General features: G+C 41.8%; 1 protein-coding gene across 4 annotated transcripts in view; it reads left to right on the forward strand.

Annotated features, from left to right (window-relative positions):
- The window catches only part of TBL1X (transducin beta like 1 X-linked), a 258,483-nt gene that overhangs the window by 171,901 nt on the left and 70,053 nt on the right, over window positions 1-16,529 (forward strand). For all 4 annotated transcript variants that reach the window (XM_030933627.1, XM_010352860.2, XM_030933626.1 and 1 more), the window contains exon 3: window positions 4,680-4,767. The gene's annotated coding sequence lies outside the window, so the exon portion shown is untranslated. The remainder of the gene's footprint in view (window positions 1-4,679; window positions 4,768-16,529) is intronic.

A 16,529-nucleotide genomic window follows, 5' to 3' on the forward strand; every position in this document is an offset into this window, starting at 1 on the left:
CCTTGCACACAGCATGAGCCTGTCAGACAGACAGTGCTTGCCAAGCAGGGCTCTGGCATGCGGTCGTTGTTGGCTATGGCTCTTCCATGGGCAGGCTCCCGGCTCCTCCTTACAAATCCATCCCCTTTGTTGGCCACCCTGCCTGCTGGCCCTAGGCCTTCTGCTCCTTTCCCCAGGTACTGACTCTCTCCAGCTTGGCCTCTCTCCGCCCATCCTGTGGACCTTTCATTCCTGGGGAGGAGAAGACTCAGGTAAAGAAGGGTAAAGGCAGAACGATGCCAGGCAATTCCACTGCTAGCCGTTGCCCCAGGGACATGAATGTTCATAGCTGCATGGTTGACCCAAGCCAGGTGCCTGTCAGCCACTGCCTGGAAAAACACAATGTGGTCCAGCCATGCAGTAGCATAGTATTCAGCCATAAAAGGAGTGAAGCCCTGGAACGTGCTACAACATGGATGCTCCAGGAAAACATGTTCAGTGAAAGAAGCCAGATGCAAGAGGTCACATATTGTATGATCTCATTTAGTGCCCCAAATAGGGAAATTCATAGAGCCAGAAAGCATTCTGTGGTCACCAGGCCAGGGGGAGGAGGGAATGGGAGTGACTGCTTAGTGGGCACCAGTACTCCTTTCCAGGTGATTGAAAATGGTTTGGAACTTGACATAGGTGGTGGTTCCATAACATCTGAATGTACCACTAAATTGTACACTTTAATTTGACCGGGCTTGGTGGCTCACACCTGTAATCCCAGCACTTTGGGAGGCTGAGGCAGGAGCATCACTTGAAGCCAGGAGTTCGAGACCAGCCCGGGCAGCATATCAAGACCCCCAAATCTACTTTTTTTTAAAATAAGAATTTTTTAAAAGAAAAACAATAAAATGGTTAATTTTATGTTGTTATTTTTACTCCAACTGAAAACAAGGCAAAAAAAAAAAAAAAAAAAAAAAACACCACATATGGTCCAGGGGAATGTCTATGTTGGGCCTGAAGTGTGCTGTTCTGGTTTTTCTTAGGTGAGTGGGTTCTGAAGGCTGTGTCAAAAGGGGAGCCTTTAAAGTTGCTAATTCTTTCCTGATAGGAAAAGAATATAATTTCTCAAAATGACTGCTTTCGAGGAATGCCCCTTTCTAAATTTGAAAACATAGTATTAAAAAGAAGAGTTTCTCAGTGCTTTAGATTATTATTTCTTGTATTCAACTTAAAAATCCCTTACAGTGGTTTTACAAATCTGCAGAGGAATTCACAAAGCACGATTGAAAAGTGATGTACAGGATTTATAACTGACTGGGAACAAACCAGCTGATTTGCATATAGGATGAAATTTAGCTGAGGGTGCTATTGAGTTTAGACAACATTTGGCTGGACCTTTGTAACTCTTCAGCTCTGTGAAACAATAGTTGTGTGAAGAATTAAAAGGTGAAAAATGAACTGTATGTGACTGGCTCACATATGCCTAGGTCTATTTCTAGGCACAACGAGCAGTGAAATGATGGTGTCGGTGAGGCACCAGTTCAAGGAAATATACAAAGACTGCCTACTCATAAATACACAATGGAGTGATAACTGGTGCTTACCCTTGGAGATCTAGAATTCTAAAACATCGGAAAACAATTAACAGACCGTTCTGTGTCCTTTTCTTTAAAACTATCTCTTGAAATTTTCGTGCTTACCCCAAGAACATCCTCAAAGATGCCAGTAAAAATAACTCCACAGGAATCTTTCTGAATTCCAATATCCATGGGAAAATGCTGCATTTTCTTCTGATTTTTCACAATAGAATTAAGACAGACATCATGAAGAAATGAATGTGTAGAGGACTTCCAAAGTTTATATTAACATGTGTAATCAGCAACTGTAATGTTTTGAAGGATTATGTATGGTACAGCCTTCATTCATTAAGCTAACTTTTATCAAGTATGTGTTATGTGTCAAGCCTGGACTGTAGAAATGAACTTGAAGAAGAAAGGACTCTTCCTCCTGTTCGGGTAGAAAAGGTGTAATGTGTGTTATGGATGATGTGACAAAAGGAAACACTGGATACCATGAGGAAAATTGAGATCATCACCCAGGGATTCTGTATTCTACTTAGGGAATAGGCTAAACATCAAAATACAGCCATTTGAGACAAAGGCAGGCGGTAGTCCCAGAAGGGTAGCTGTCAGATCCCCAAGAGCATCGGGGGTTCCAGGTTCCTTTTGTGTTACTATCCTGCCTTCCTAAAGGTCAGACAGGCTCTCCAGCAACCCCCATGACCACAAGTTGTGCACATCCTTCCCCAGCTCTTTTCACCTACCATTGGCAAGAACTCAGTAGTGGAAAAGAGAAATTTTGAGGGAGGAGCAGGCTGGTAAATTTGCAGTTTCTAAATTATTTTGCATTTTATTTGATTACAGTGTTTGAATTCAGTTTTTTGAAGAAATGTATGTGGCACCAGAAGCTCTATTCTAACCTACTTTCTATGGAGAAGCAGGTACATGCTGTGTTGTATCAGCTTAGAGAGCCCCTTCAAAACCTCTTCGTGTTCAGTGTGGAGGGACTGTCACTATACATGCATGGCACACCACGCCAAGAGCAGAGGACTACCAGAAAATTAGAATCCCTTTTACATTTGTCACATACCAGCATTTATTTAGTTGTAAAAATAAAGAGCATATGGCATTTGTTAAAATCGTTTGCATTTCACACAAATATTTGGCAATATGTAAACTTTCTTGCCAGGCTTGTTTATTGTGGTTCTATTTGTGTACTAATAATGGGAAAATCAGTAATGACCAGGTGTTGGAAGGTCTGATTTCTCATTTAAATATATTGTTTCTAGCAATAAACTAATTATTTTTGACATGTTTCATAACCAGAAGAATGTTATTAACCGAAATCATAATTCCTGTTTTTGTGTTGATCACACACAGATGATAAGTTAATTATACTTATTGAATTTAACAACATATATAAGAGATAATCTCAAATTTCAAGACTCTCATTTGTGGGTTACCATCTGTTTTGGACCAAAGAATAGGAATTTGATTGCAAGCTTTCTTCTGAACAGCTTGTAATAAGAGCTGTTTGTATATTAATTACTTATTGAATTATCGTGGGTTTTAATGTTTTAATTTACAAGCAATTTGGAACTTATTGTGGTGACATCTGCTCATATTTTGATACTTTATGGTATTTAGCAATTTCATCATAAGGCTATTTTTTCCCCTGGTAATTTATAACCCAATCCTGAAAACAGTAATTTGGTCTTTCCAGCTCACTATAAGGAGTATTGTCCTGTTTCATCTCAACTGCAAATTTTTTTCCATAATTAAAAGTATATTTTATAAGCAAAATCAAGATTCCTTTGTGCCTGCTTCCCTGGTGCCCTTTCATTTCTATTCAGAGTTACAGATGAATTTAGTTTCACTCTCATTATTTTACTTCAGTGGTAGATTTTTTACAAATTGCCCTGGTTATTACTTTCATCTTGAATATCCTTATGGTTTTTGTTTTCAGTGTACTGTAATGCATTTTAGAGGCCTGTGAACGTGCTTGTAGATTTTTTTTAATCTCCTTCCTTTAAACAACATAACTATAAACATGACTCAGTGGCAATAATTTACTTGAATTTCCTTAAAACACTTGAGTTTCTATATAAACTCCCTAATAAGAAACACCTTCACTCATAGCTTCACTTCTGGACTTCAATTGTATTAAACCTGGTACCTTTTTATTATCACTTAAGACTATTAAATAAGAGTTTAGAGAAAATGGTGGACATTTAATTTACTTAGTTCTTGAATTTGTCGAGGATAGAGGATAATTTATACTCTCTAGGAGGCTGGAATCATTCACAACCAAAGAAATTTTATAAGGTAAATATCATTAGGTAAATGGTTTATTGATTAGTATTTATAGTGACTGAGAAATAGAAACAATTTTTGATATAAAGGATTATCATTTTATGAGCTATAAACCTGACTTCCTCATAAATCAGTGCAAATGGAACCCTTGTGAAACAAAGGTCTGCAAAAAGTAAATGAAAAGTTGAGATGTTAGTGGGTGCCTTTGGTTTTCTTGATTTTAGGGGAGCCAGAGGAGAAAGGATTCTGACCCGTTTGTGTGTTTTTATGAGCACAGTACATGAGAATGCGTATGTGCACACAAATGTGCCTGCCAGAGTTATTGGAAAGCTAGCCCAAGCGATGGGGAATGTTTAGCTAAAGCGTATTGTCTTCTCCCGAGGGTGTGCACAGGTTCATGTATCAGCTGCATCAGGCCCTGTTCCAAAAACAGTGGTATTTCAGGGGAACCTTAGTGTATCTTTAAATTTAATTTAAGATTAATTTATATCTTTAAATTTAATTTAAGATTAATTTAAATCTTTAAATTATCTTTAAATAATAGCAGTAGCAATAGCTGAGCTAACATGAATTTTATCTATTTTGAGACACTTTTATTTCAGAACTTCTACATGCATAATAATGCCTGACTGGCCACTTTTAATTTCTCCTTTTTTTCACTTTGCAAACAAAACCTTACAATCTGTGCTATGGACTAAGACAGAAAATAAGAACCAATAAAATGTGTTAAGTTTGAATTAGGATGAAAAAAAACCTAAAGGAACTGGATGGGTGAGAGGTAAACACACCCCAACGAGTTTTAAGTCTTTTGTTTTAAACCTTTCCCTTTCTCCCTAGGCTGGTCTCCGCAGACGCCTTGCCATTTCTGTGACCGGATGCTGGGAAGCCTGCTGGTCAACAGGTCCACACATGAAGTCATCATAAGGTAAGCAGCCCAGCGTGCCATTGGATCCTTGTCCTTGTACCTGAAATCCGTTTGAGGAGCAGAACTGCATTTTCCCAAAACAGAACCCCTTTTGCTTTAAATGATGTTTTCAGGGGAAGTGCCCGGTCTTTCTCCTTACTGAAGGTTGAAGGTAGTAGACAGACAATCATTAAATCATTGTGAGCTGCATAGTCAATTCCAAATGAGAAATTTGCCTTTTTACTGACTTCTGGGAATTTGGGGTTGTGTTGTGTTGTGTTGTTTTGTTTTGTGTGTGTTTGTTTGTTTGTTTTGAGACAGAGTCTTTGCTCTGTCACCCAGGCTGGAGTGCAGTGGTGCGATCTCAGCTCACTGCAACCCCCGCCTCCCAGGTTCAAGCGATTCTCCTGCCTCAGCCTCTCAAGTAGCTGGGATTACAGGCACCTGCCACCACACCCGGCTAATTTTTGAAACAGTTTTAGTAGAGACAGGGTTTCACCATGTTGGCCAGGCTGGTCTCGAACTGAGCTCAAGTGATCCGCCCACCTCGGCCTCCCAAAGTGCTGGGATTACAAGTGTGAGCCACTGCATCTGGCCTGCCTTCTAAGAATTTTGGATCCTGAAGGAACTATAACAAATTTTTCTGGGTCTTACCAGGTGAGGATGACACCTTGTAAAATCAACCTATCTTGTCAACATTATGAATTACAGTTATGCAGACAAGTTAATTATAATTGGGTGCGTGAGTATAGATTTTATTTGGCTCCTATATCTTAATTCTATGCTTTATCAGTTTCTTAATATGATTTGTGTGTGTCTCCAAATTGATTTGCTAGTTAACTTTGAAACTTACTAGAAAATCATGGAGATTGCTATGTGTAAATCTGGTGAGATGCTAAGGTTTCCTGACTAGCAAACCAATGGTATGTGCACAGGTGTCAAGAGTTGAGAAGCCCATAGCCCAAACTAGAACTGAGACCCATGCCTCAAAAGTTCTGTAAAAGTTACCTTATGACCTTTTGGTACATGGGAATTTAGTTTCGTTTTACTTAATTGTTATTTAATTTTCTGTTTCTTTCTCTAACGCCTTTTTAGTTTTTTTAAAAAAACAAAAACCTATAGAACTTGGGCAATTTTAAAGCATAAAGATAGAATTTTGAGAAAGCTTTTTGATTTACTGTTTTAAGAGAACCAACTAGAACTAAAATGATAGACTTAAATTTAATTAAAATAAGCAGCTTACTGTTCGAGGTACTTTTGTTTAAAGCCAGACATACACATATGTAGATTGTTTTAACAAGTTACACATGTATAAATATTTTAATGAAAAGTGTAGTTTGTTTATAAAAACAAAATTTGTAATGTATTAGTGAATTTGAATTTTCTGACTGGCTCTTTCACTCAGTATGTTTTCAAGGTTCATGTGCATTGTGGCATGTGTCATTTCTTTTTATGTCGGAATATTCCATTGTGTGGCTAGATTATGGATAGAACGTATTTGATTCATGCATCAGTTGATGGAAACTGGGGTTGTAGTTCTCTTTTGGTTGTTATTAAAAATGATGTCACACACACACAAAAAAATGATGTCACGAACACACATACACAAGTTTTTTTGTGTGGACATATGTTTCATTTCTCTGTGGCATTTACTTAGGAGTGGGTCATATGGTACCTCTGTTGAACATTTTGAGGAACTGAATTTTTCCAAAGTGACTGTTACACCAGTCAATATTTTTCGAAATGCCATTGAACCATATTTTAAATGTCAGAGGGAAGATGGGAGGGGATCTTTATCTCATCAGTGTTTTGAGTGGGTTTTATTTCAGTACTTTGGGAACATAAGCTTCAGTTTCATTGAATCCAGCACACATTGAATTTCTCCTGTGCATGAGGTGTCTGTGTTTGGCTTTCTACATGACTGAGTGTTTTTGTAGCCTTTGATAACTTGTGTGGTTTATACATGCAGATAGTCATTTGGCATTATCCTCAAAAATGGTGCTCTGTTGCTATAGTTCATCAGTAAGGTTGGGAATAACCTATATAACATAACTATTTCTGCCTATGTTGCGTGCCGCACCTCAGAAAGTGAGGGCTTATAATGGTTTCCTTGAGGTGTGTGTGGTTTCAACACATGTCCTCCTTTCAAAGGCATCCATCACAGACCTTGGTGATAGTGTTTTTTGTAGTTGGTATGATTATGAGGAATGTTCACATTCAGGGGCGTTCACTGTTGAAGTTCTCAGGCAGGAAGATTCCAAGCCGAGAAGGGACTAGGCAGTTGTTCTGGGATGTAGAGGTGGGAAAACCTGTGGCAGAGCAGGAAGGACTGAGAGCAGGCTCAGCAAGCATGTTCTGTGATGGGCCTGATAGTTAGGGGCTTAGGCTTTGCGGGCCAGGCGGTCTGTGTTGCAACTGCTCTACTCTGCCATTGCAGTGTGAAAGCAGTGTAGGCCCTACGGAAATGAAGGAACATGGCTGAGTGCCAAGAAAACCTTTATTTATAGACACTGATACTGGGCTGCAGTTTGCTGACCCTAACCTAGAGGAACACAACTGTTTTCTTTCCACCTTTTCTAATTGTGGCCTTTTGAGTTGGAGGCCACCTGGAGGGTGAGGCTCCAAGAGGCCCACCCAGGGGCCATGATGTGATGAAGACAGAATCTAAATTGTGGTCACATAGCGAAGGCACTGCAGGTATTTGGGGCTCACGACTTTTACATAAGGAATTTGAGGGCCTTTCTGCCACATAAGAGGGAGTGGCTCTGGGCCTGTGTAACTACCCTAGCTTGGGTTCTCACCCTGGGGGAATCTCCACCCCCAAGGTACCTGGGAATGTGTGGAGACATTTCTGGTTGTCACCAGTGGGGTAGTGGGTGCTACTGGCATCTAGTGGGTAGAGGCCCAGGATGCTGTCAAATGGCCCGCAGTTTACAGGACATTCTCCCCACATTTGTCAATCGTGAGGAAACTGAGGAGTCCTGCTCACCACTGCTTCAGTCAGCACTTTATTTTGTACTTGTTGTCAGTCATACGGCTGTGAAATTATAGGCTATTGGGGCATTTCATTACAAAATTTAGTACCTGTGTTTGCTGACATAAACATGAGGATGGTTGGACTCTCATCTACTATTTGGGGTTCATGATGCTTTTAGTTTTTTCCTTTTTTAAAAACGTCTTTGTCATTTATTTAAATGTAAGTCTCAAAAGTTGATACAGGCCAGGCTCAGTGGCTCACACTTTGTACTCCTAGCAATTTAGGAGGCCAAAGCAGGAGGATCACTTGAGGCCAGAAGTTTGAGACCATCCTGGGCAACATAGTGACACCCCCATCTTTACAAAAAATGAAAAAAATAATAATTAGCCAGAGGTGGTAACACATACCTGTAGTCCCAACTGCTCAAGAGGTTGAGACAGGAGAATCGCTTGAGCCTGGGATGTTGAGGCTTCAGCGAGCTATGATTGCACCACTGCACTCCAGCCTGGGCAACATAGTGAGACCCTGTCACTAAAATAGAACACAATGCTGATATAACACCAAGATTTATATGAGATCCAGTCCACATTGGGGGATGGGGCACCACCTGCCTTTCTATCTATAGAGTAAGCTTCAGAGTTTATTTTTCACAACTTCCCAGGCCACATCATATGTGTAGGTGAACCCACTGCTGACTCCATCTACTGCCAGAAAGAGACTTATCATGGTCAAATTAAATTCTTCATATGTAGGTGAAAAATCACAGTGTCTATCATGACCAGAGTGCATGTATTCCCGAAATTTGTTTGAAGGCCCAGTGCACATTGTGTAGAAACTGTGTTCAGTCTATCTTAAAGATAATTAAAATCCATAAATTAATTTCTGGCTGGAAAATAGGTCATAATGGCTCTGGATATCAGAAGTGCTAGGTTAAAGACCACGGTCAGCAGGAAAATAGGATGAGCTCCTGCTCTGTGGAAGCAGTAGCATCACTGCCTTCCAAGGCAGTCTGCTCTGAAGTCTTGGGCACGTGCATCTGTGTTGAGCTGCGGCCAGAGGAGGAGGAGATGAAAGGAGGACAGTGCTCTTTTTCTTACATGCGTTGTCCGGCTCCTGTGATGTGGATTTCCCTGGTAGTAGCTTGCTCTTGCTTAGGTGGAACATTTTCAAGAGGGCTTCCTTCCTGTCACCACAGCATCTGCCATTGACGTGCATGTGGGCTTTGGATGAAAGCCCCAGCCAGCCACTAATTAACCCAGAAGGGTGGCGGGGCACAGGAAAGTCCTTTTCTGAATGCCTCATCACGGGGATTTTTTTTTTTTTTTTTTTTTTTTTTTTGAGATGGAGTCTCGCTCCGTCATCCTGGCTGGAGTGCAGTGGCACAGTTGGGTCACTGCAACCTCCGTTTCCCAGGTTCAAGTGATTCTCCTGATTCAGCCTCCTGAGTAGCTGGGATTACAGGCGCATGCCACAACACCCAGTTAATGTTTTTGTATTTTTAGTAGACATGGGATTTCACTATGTTGGCCAGTCTGGTCTCAAACTCCTGGCCTCAAGTAATCTGCCCGCCTCAGCCTCCCAAAGTGCTGGGATTACAGGCCACCATGTCCCACCAGGGGTGATTTTATTCTGTGAAAAGCGGTATTCCTTTTCTAACACAAAACCTCTCCTCTGCTCTGCCCTCCCAACCCTGTAGCCTCATTTCCTGTGTAGTTGTTTTCATACTGATTATCTCTGAAGACATTGCCAGGTTCTTTTTGTTTGTTTTGAGACAAGGTCTTGTTCTGTCACCCAGACTGGAGTACAGTGGCGCGATCTCGGCTCACTGCAGCCTCCGCCTCCGAGGTTTAAGTGATTGTCGTGCCTCAAACTCCCGAGTAGCTGCGAATACAGGGGTGTGCCACCACACGTAGCTAATTTTTGTATTTTTTGTAGAGATGGGTTTTCACTGTGTTGCCCAGGCTGGTCTCGAACTCCTGGACTCAAGTGAGCCACCATGCCCAGCCAACATTGCCAGGTTTTCTTTACATTTTAATAAATATGAAAATAGTCAATGTTCAGAGTAGAAAATACACAATATGTAGAAAGATACACATGCAATTGGGAGCCGTGCTTTTCCCACACAGCCCCCTGTCATGGACATTGCCCCTGCCTGAGATGCTGTTTTCCTGGCCGCATCTTACGCCACTAGTTTATTCCATATTTAAATGGAGGTGTCACTGCTCGGCATTGGAGCTCCAGTAATGAAGAAATAATTCTTTGATTATATTTATCATTTCAGACCACTGACTCCAAGTAAATAAATATAACCATAAAACTAATGGGAAATTTTTCTTTGCGGGGAATATTTTCTTACAGAAAGTATTATATATCTGATAGTGGGTAAATGGAGAGAAGTATATGAAAGAAAGCAACATAAAATATTTTTATGCATTTCTCCCCAAACTTTTCCTCTATATGTGTTTTCCTACAGGTTTAGGTCAAACTGTAACCTTGTTGGCCCTCTTTTCTGTTTTGTTATAGTCCCCTGCAACCCAGTTTGGGACGTATCATAAATATCTTTCCATTAAGCTAGCTTTGAAATTTTTAACTTTCGATGGAAGAGCACAGCGTTTAATGTCAAGCAATGTAACTTTCAATCCTGACTTCGCTGGGATTTAAGTTGGTTATCTTCCCTAAGCCTTTATTTGTTAAACCTATAAAATGGTAATAATAAGAGTAATGGTGATACTTATCTCTTGGAGTTATGACTGGTGAGATCGATCGTATCCTGCACGTAGCACTCACACCTGATAGCTAGTGTACAATACATGCCGTGCGTTGGTTTCTAAAGTAATCTTCATGGTGGCCTGATAGTTCCCGTATGTGTTCACTGCCATTTATTTCAAGAACCACACATTGACTTCTTTACAATTACATAGGATGAAAAGACATGCAAAGTGGTAAAACAAGCCTATGTCAGCCCGCAGCTAAGCTGCTCCCCAAGCAGATGTTAGAAAAGCTGTATTGGGATTTATATGTAAACTTTATACATACATTAAAAATTCTGTCTTAAGCTAGCTACTGATTGTGAAATGAAAATAAACTCAGTTTACATCTGAGCAGAGAAAAGAGCCGCTGCCTCCAAGTGGGCAGACTTTGCTCATTTCCGTGAAGCTACTTGGAGAAAGAAGTGCCCTTTAGAGGCTGAGGTCAGTTCAAGCAGCTCTTCAGTGACCCTGGCTCGGTCCAGTCTGCATGGAGACAAACCCTAAAGACCTGAGCCTTGTCCAGACCATCCTTCCAAGCAATGGATTCTTCCAGCACAGACGCCAACAGCCTAACTAATAGCAGAAATGACACTCACTCTCTCAGGTCCCTTCAGAAATCAAGGGCTGCTTTAGAAGATCTTAAAAGACGTGTACATAATAGGGCAAATGACTGAAAGATAAAGCCTCCCCTCCAATGATGTCGGAGGAGCTCCCGTGCATTGCCCTTCCTGCAGTACACGCCCCCTTCATCAGCTTATGCTTCTTTCGCTGTTTCAGAACACGGCTGGCCTCTTGGCAAGAAACAAACTTGCCCTTTCTGTCCTTAACTACCAGCACCAGCTCACCAGCAGGCCCCATGTGATTCTACTTTTTAAGATAATTAAAACAGCAATTAAGATTTTTGTGGTTTGGGGCCAGTGTTCTCCCAGAGAATGATGGCATATTGAGTGCTCTAACTACATACTCAATGAAATGAAACTCTTAAACAGCCATTTCTCCTGGGACTAAATTCTGAACTGTTTTGTGAAGGGAACTGCGAATTAATAGGACTTTTGGCCACCTTGAAAGCAAGGCTTAAAAAAAAAGAAATACTATAAATAATTTCCCCTTCAGCTTCTTGACGGCTCTAAACCCCAAATTATCACTTATATTGAATTATTTATCTTTAGCAGAGAAACTTCAGAAATGCCATCAGCCCATGCTCATTTGTTCTTCTTTGCCTTCTGTAAGCAGCACAGTGAGAGAATGTTGTGGCTTTAACCCAAAGTGGAAGGTGGTGGTTTCCTTTTTGCGCAGTCACAACTCCAAACACCTCAAATCAACCTAATTGAAGGTGTCTTTAATCAAAGCTGGGTCAGGCAAGAAAATAAACACAGTTGCTCTAATTAAGACTCCCCTCTCCTCCCGCTCCTGTTTGGGGCCAGGGAGGAGCTGTGAGTGCTGCCAAAGCTCTCCTTTATTTTAGAACTGGAAAAATTGGAAAACATCCACAGGAGTTCTCAGAACTCGAAGGCTGGAAGCGGATGCTGTTCGGGAAACCAGTTAGGTGTTAGAATGCGGCTTGTGTCTCCAGCTGTACATACTAGAAAAGAATGCCCAAACACAGGCCTCTGGTGGTAGTTCTTTTGGGGGGGGGGTTGTGTGTGCCACCTTGCCTGCCTGACATTGCTGATGAGCCAGAACGAGGAATTGAGCCCTGAGTGGTCATGGACAAGGCAGGTGTGTGTTTCCCTGATCCTCTCCTACTGACCTTTCAGGTCTCTCTTGGGGAATTGCTGGAGGGGCTGAGATATCAGCTCCCACATACGGGATATTTTCTATGCATTGGGCTCTGCATAAAAGCATTGACTCCTCACACTCTCCCCTTGACATAGGGGCTATTTTTACTCAGTTTAGAGATGAGGAAACAGCCATGTAACTGACCCTCCAATCCCAGGGCTGGAAAGTGGTAGAGCTGCCCCTAGAAGTCAGGGTCTCTGGCGCTTAGCCAAAGGCTGCGTGAATCCCACATCTTTTCCTGTTCTCCGTGGCTCTCAGGACATGATCTGCCTTATCTCTAGCCAGTAAGACTATACGGATGGGGACTCTCACTTTGATTTACCCTAACTTTATTGTAATAAAGTCATAACTGTCATAAGAAGTAATAGTTGCAATAAAAAGTAGTAATTCTAATAAAGCATGAACGTTCCAAACTCCATGTTACTTGTCCACAAAAAATTGTTCTTGGCACAGAAGACAAAGGCAGACTTCTCCCCACAGACTACATAGCTGTCAGTGGCACTTTGCTTTGAACCTTGGTATAGAGGGCAGTCCTCATGCCCTGGGCTGAGGGGTGCATGTGACACATCATTAAAAGTCAAAACATTTTCATAGAGCAGGTCCTCCCCACATGTCCACACAGAGCTCCTGTGCTTCTCTCCTCTTTCTCTGACTTCTTCCAAAATCGTGGGTCTCGTCTCCAGAATTTAACTTGTCTTTCTTCCAAAACGTCCCTCCTCTTCAGTGAAGAAAGGTGCTTGTGGACTGGCCTTAGGAAATGTCGCCCAGACAGGAACGGCACACCAGTGTGCCATCACTCAACCCAGAAACGAGGTTTGCAGTGGCCTGCTCTCTGCTTGAGAGTTCTGCTACACTACGAGTACCACTATAATATTTATTTGTGGTAAAATTAAACCACAAAGCCCTGGGTGGGGGATCCATCATTTACCATCTTCCTGTGAAATTTAGTTCTGGTCTTGGAAAAAAGAGGAGGAGGAATCTTTATTCCCAGCCTTGTGTGTGTGGTGAGGTTTGTCTGGAACAGTGGTTCTTGCAGAGGAATACTGGCCGGGTATTGACTTGACTCAAAAAACGGAAAAAGATCCATGAAAACAAGCACCACCTTCAAGTGAGCCGCTTAGAGATAAGCACAGCCAAACACCGGGACACCCAGCTGATGGACGCTTTCTCTTGATTTTGGTGTGATGAAGCCCACAGAGCTGAAGGGCATTAAATACAGCTGTCGGGGTTAGGGATCCATTCAGAGAATATTCTCATGCTTGTATCTAATAATCTAAGAATATATATGTAGATTCTACAATTTTTGGAATTAGATTTTAAAAGAAAAATAAACATTTGAAAGCTAGTGAAGTAAATGTGTGTTGGGGGAGAAAAGTTTGATCCAAATATTAAATCAGTCTTAAAAAATTAATATATGTTCTTGAGATGGAGCAGTCAGTCTTACCAAACAACATTACGTCCTGGCTCGATTGCAGGCCAGAGATAGTTTTTGTTTTGTTTCCTCTGCTGCTTAGAAATCAAAAACCCTTTAGAAAGTTAACAATGTATTGGGGAAAGCATTCCAGTCCTTGGACCCTAACTTATTATACATTTAAAGACAATGAATCTGTGATCAGAAAGCAGAAAGCCAGAGCTGAAGCAGAAGGTTTTCTAGTTGGAAGAAAGAAAGATGCATAAAGCAAATTAGAGGAATGGACTATTAAAAATGGCCTGTAATCCCCATCTCCTCGGGATCTTATATTCTCATTCTCCATAGTTCTATACAAACACATGTACAGACACCTGTATTTATCACAGATGCTCCTGGGGTGGGGAATATTAACCAGGCTATGTATACAGGTGTTTCATCTCCACAAATCAGGATATCTTCTCTTCTTTTGAGGCAAGATCTCACTCTGTCACCCAAGATCTCACCCCACTCACTGGAGTGCAATGGCATGATCATGGCTTACTGCAGCCTCAGCCTCCTGGGCTCAAGCAGACCTCTTGCCTTAGCCTCATGAGTAGCTGAGACCACAGGCATGTGCTACCACACTTGGCCAATTTTTTTATTTTTTTTGTAGAGACGGCATCTCCCTATGTTGCCAAGGCTGGCCTCTAACTCCCAAGCTCAAGCAGTCCTCCCATCTCGGCCTCTTAGAGTGCTGGGATTACAGGCATGAGCCATCACGCCCAGCTGGTACGTTTTCAATGATCAGGTCACCAAGCGGTGTCTGAGCCGGCACCAGTTGCCTTACTTTATAAGTGGAGTTCATTTCAAACACAAAATGCTAATTTTTCCTCTAAAGAGCAATGGTTCTTGGCCAGCTGCAGTTTTGCAATGTGGGACATTTGGCAACGTGTGCAGGCATTTTGGGTTGTCACCACTGCAAGGGGGTAGGCGGAGTCCAAGGATGCTGCAGAACATCGTGCTGTGCCTGGAACAGGCTTGCTTTTTTTGTTTTTGTTTGTTTTTTGGTTCTTTTTTCCCAGAGTAAAAGAGGAAAGGAGCTAGGCAAACAAGATGGGAAGCTGGGGTGTTTGCCAGGTCCTGCCAGACATAGTTCCTCTCTGTGCCTCAGTTTCCTCTTCTGTAACATGCAGAGATGAGATGAGATGCTCTCCAAGATCGGTCCTTTCCAGCTGCCCTCAGTGGGAGGTGGCACCGTGCCCTGCTTCCCAGGCTGACTCGTCCTTTGTAATTCTCATCCTTTCCACGGGACTCCAGATTCATGCCAGTCCTGCTAGCCCTGTTGCCCTGTTCCTAAGCCTGTCCAGAAATCCTCGGGACTAAGTGAGGCTGAAGCTATAGCGCTCTGCTCTTCCTACCTTTTTAAGAGGTTCTTACATTTTAAAACTTCAATTTTTCAAACACTCACTGGCCTACAGAAAAAGATAAAATAAAAAGCTGTAATTGTGAAAATGTAATTGCTCAACTTCAGCTCATGCTCCAGATCAGTGATTTTCTCTTTTTAGCCAAACTTCTTTATAATTATTTCCTTTAGTTTTATAATAGATTCTTCAAAATTAATTTCAAAAGTCCTTATCTACAGTCTTTCACAAATGTATGTATAGCCTAGAGAATTTTGGTAATAATTTTGTAATACATTTATATTGAGATTTGTAGCTGCCAGCCTTTTTTTTTTTTTTTTTTTTTTTTTTTTTTTTTTTTTTTGAGAAAGGGTCTCACTTCCATTGCCCAGACTGGAGTGCAGTGGCATGATCGTGGCTCACTGCAGCCTCGACTTCCCAGGCTCAGATGATTCTCCCACCTCAGTCTCCTGAGTAGCTGGGACTACAGGCATGCACCACCACACTCAGCTAGTTTTTTTGGGTTTGTTCGTTTGTTTGTTTTGTTTTGTTTTGTTTTTGTAGAGTCAGAGTTTTGCCATGTTGCCCAGGCAGATCTCAAACTCCTGGGCTCAGGCAATCTGCCTGCCTCGGCCTCCCAGATTACTGGGATGATAGGTGTGCACCACTGTGCCCGGCCCAAGATGTTTTTTCAGTCCATTCTTTTTGCTCCTCCTGGTAACCCTTCGTAGCAACCAGCCTTCCATTGTTCAGTCACCAGAAGTTAATGATAGAAAACCAGAGATTTTCAGCTGTGCCGGATGTAGAGAGAAACCTAAACTCTATACATTTGCTATTGGCCCTGTGTTGCCGCAGTCACTGCAGCACTCAGCATCACCAGAAGCCTGCCCAGTGCTGCGACATTCTTTAGATAGATTTTTGTTGTTGTTTTATTTTGTCTCCTTAAATAATATCTAACTTTTCATTAAATGGTCATGCTGTGATTTCATAGCTTCTTTAGTCTCTAATATTTTCTTCTGCATGCTGTCTTTGGAGAGACCTCTCCAGAGTTCAAGCACAAATCCTAGGACAGATGTGTATTTTGACTGTCAAATTTTCATTGCAGGATGTGCAGAAGTACAGAAATGGCACCAAATTAAGCAAGGAAGATAAGAATTTTTGAATGACAAAGTTCTGGCAACTATAAAATAAAGTCTATTAAGAGTGCAAAGTGAGAGGTGGAATGACGCCAGGGCAGCTGCATTCATTATCTCTTGCTGGATAACAGACGACCACACGTTTAGCAGCTTGGAAACAACACACATTCATTCTCTCACCATGGCTGCGGGTCAGGGGTGCAGGCACAGCACAGCTGGGGCCATTGCTCAGTGTCCCACAAGGTTTGGTCCAGGTGTCAGCCGGGCTGCACTCTCCTTTAAGCTCAGGGCTTTTCTTCCAAGCACAGGTTGTTGGTGGAATTCAGTTCCTGTGGCTGCAGGACTGAGACC

Source organism: Rhinopithecus roxellana, chromosome 7, assembly GCF_007565055.1.
Source record: "Rhinopithecus roxellana isolate Shanxi Qingling chromosome 7, ASM756505v1, whole genome shotgun sequence".
Taxonomy (NCBI): Eukaryota; Metazoa; Chordata; class Mammalia; order Primates; family Cercopithecidae; genus Rhinopithecus; species Rhinopithecus roxellana.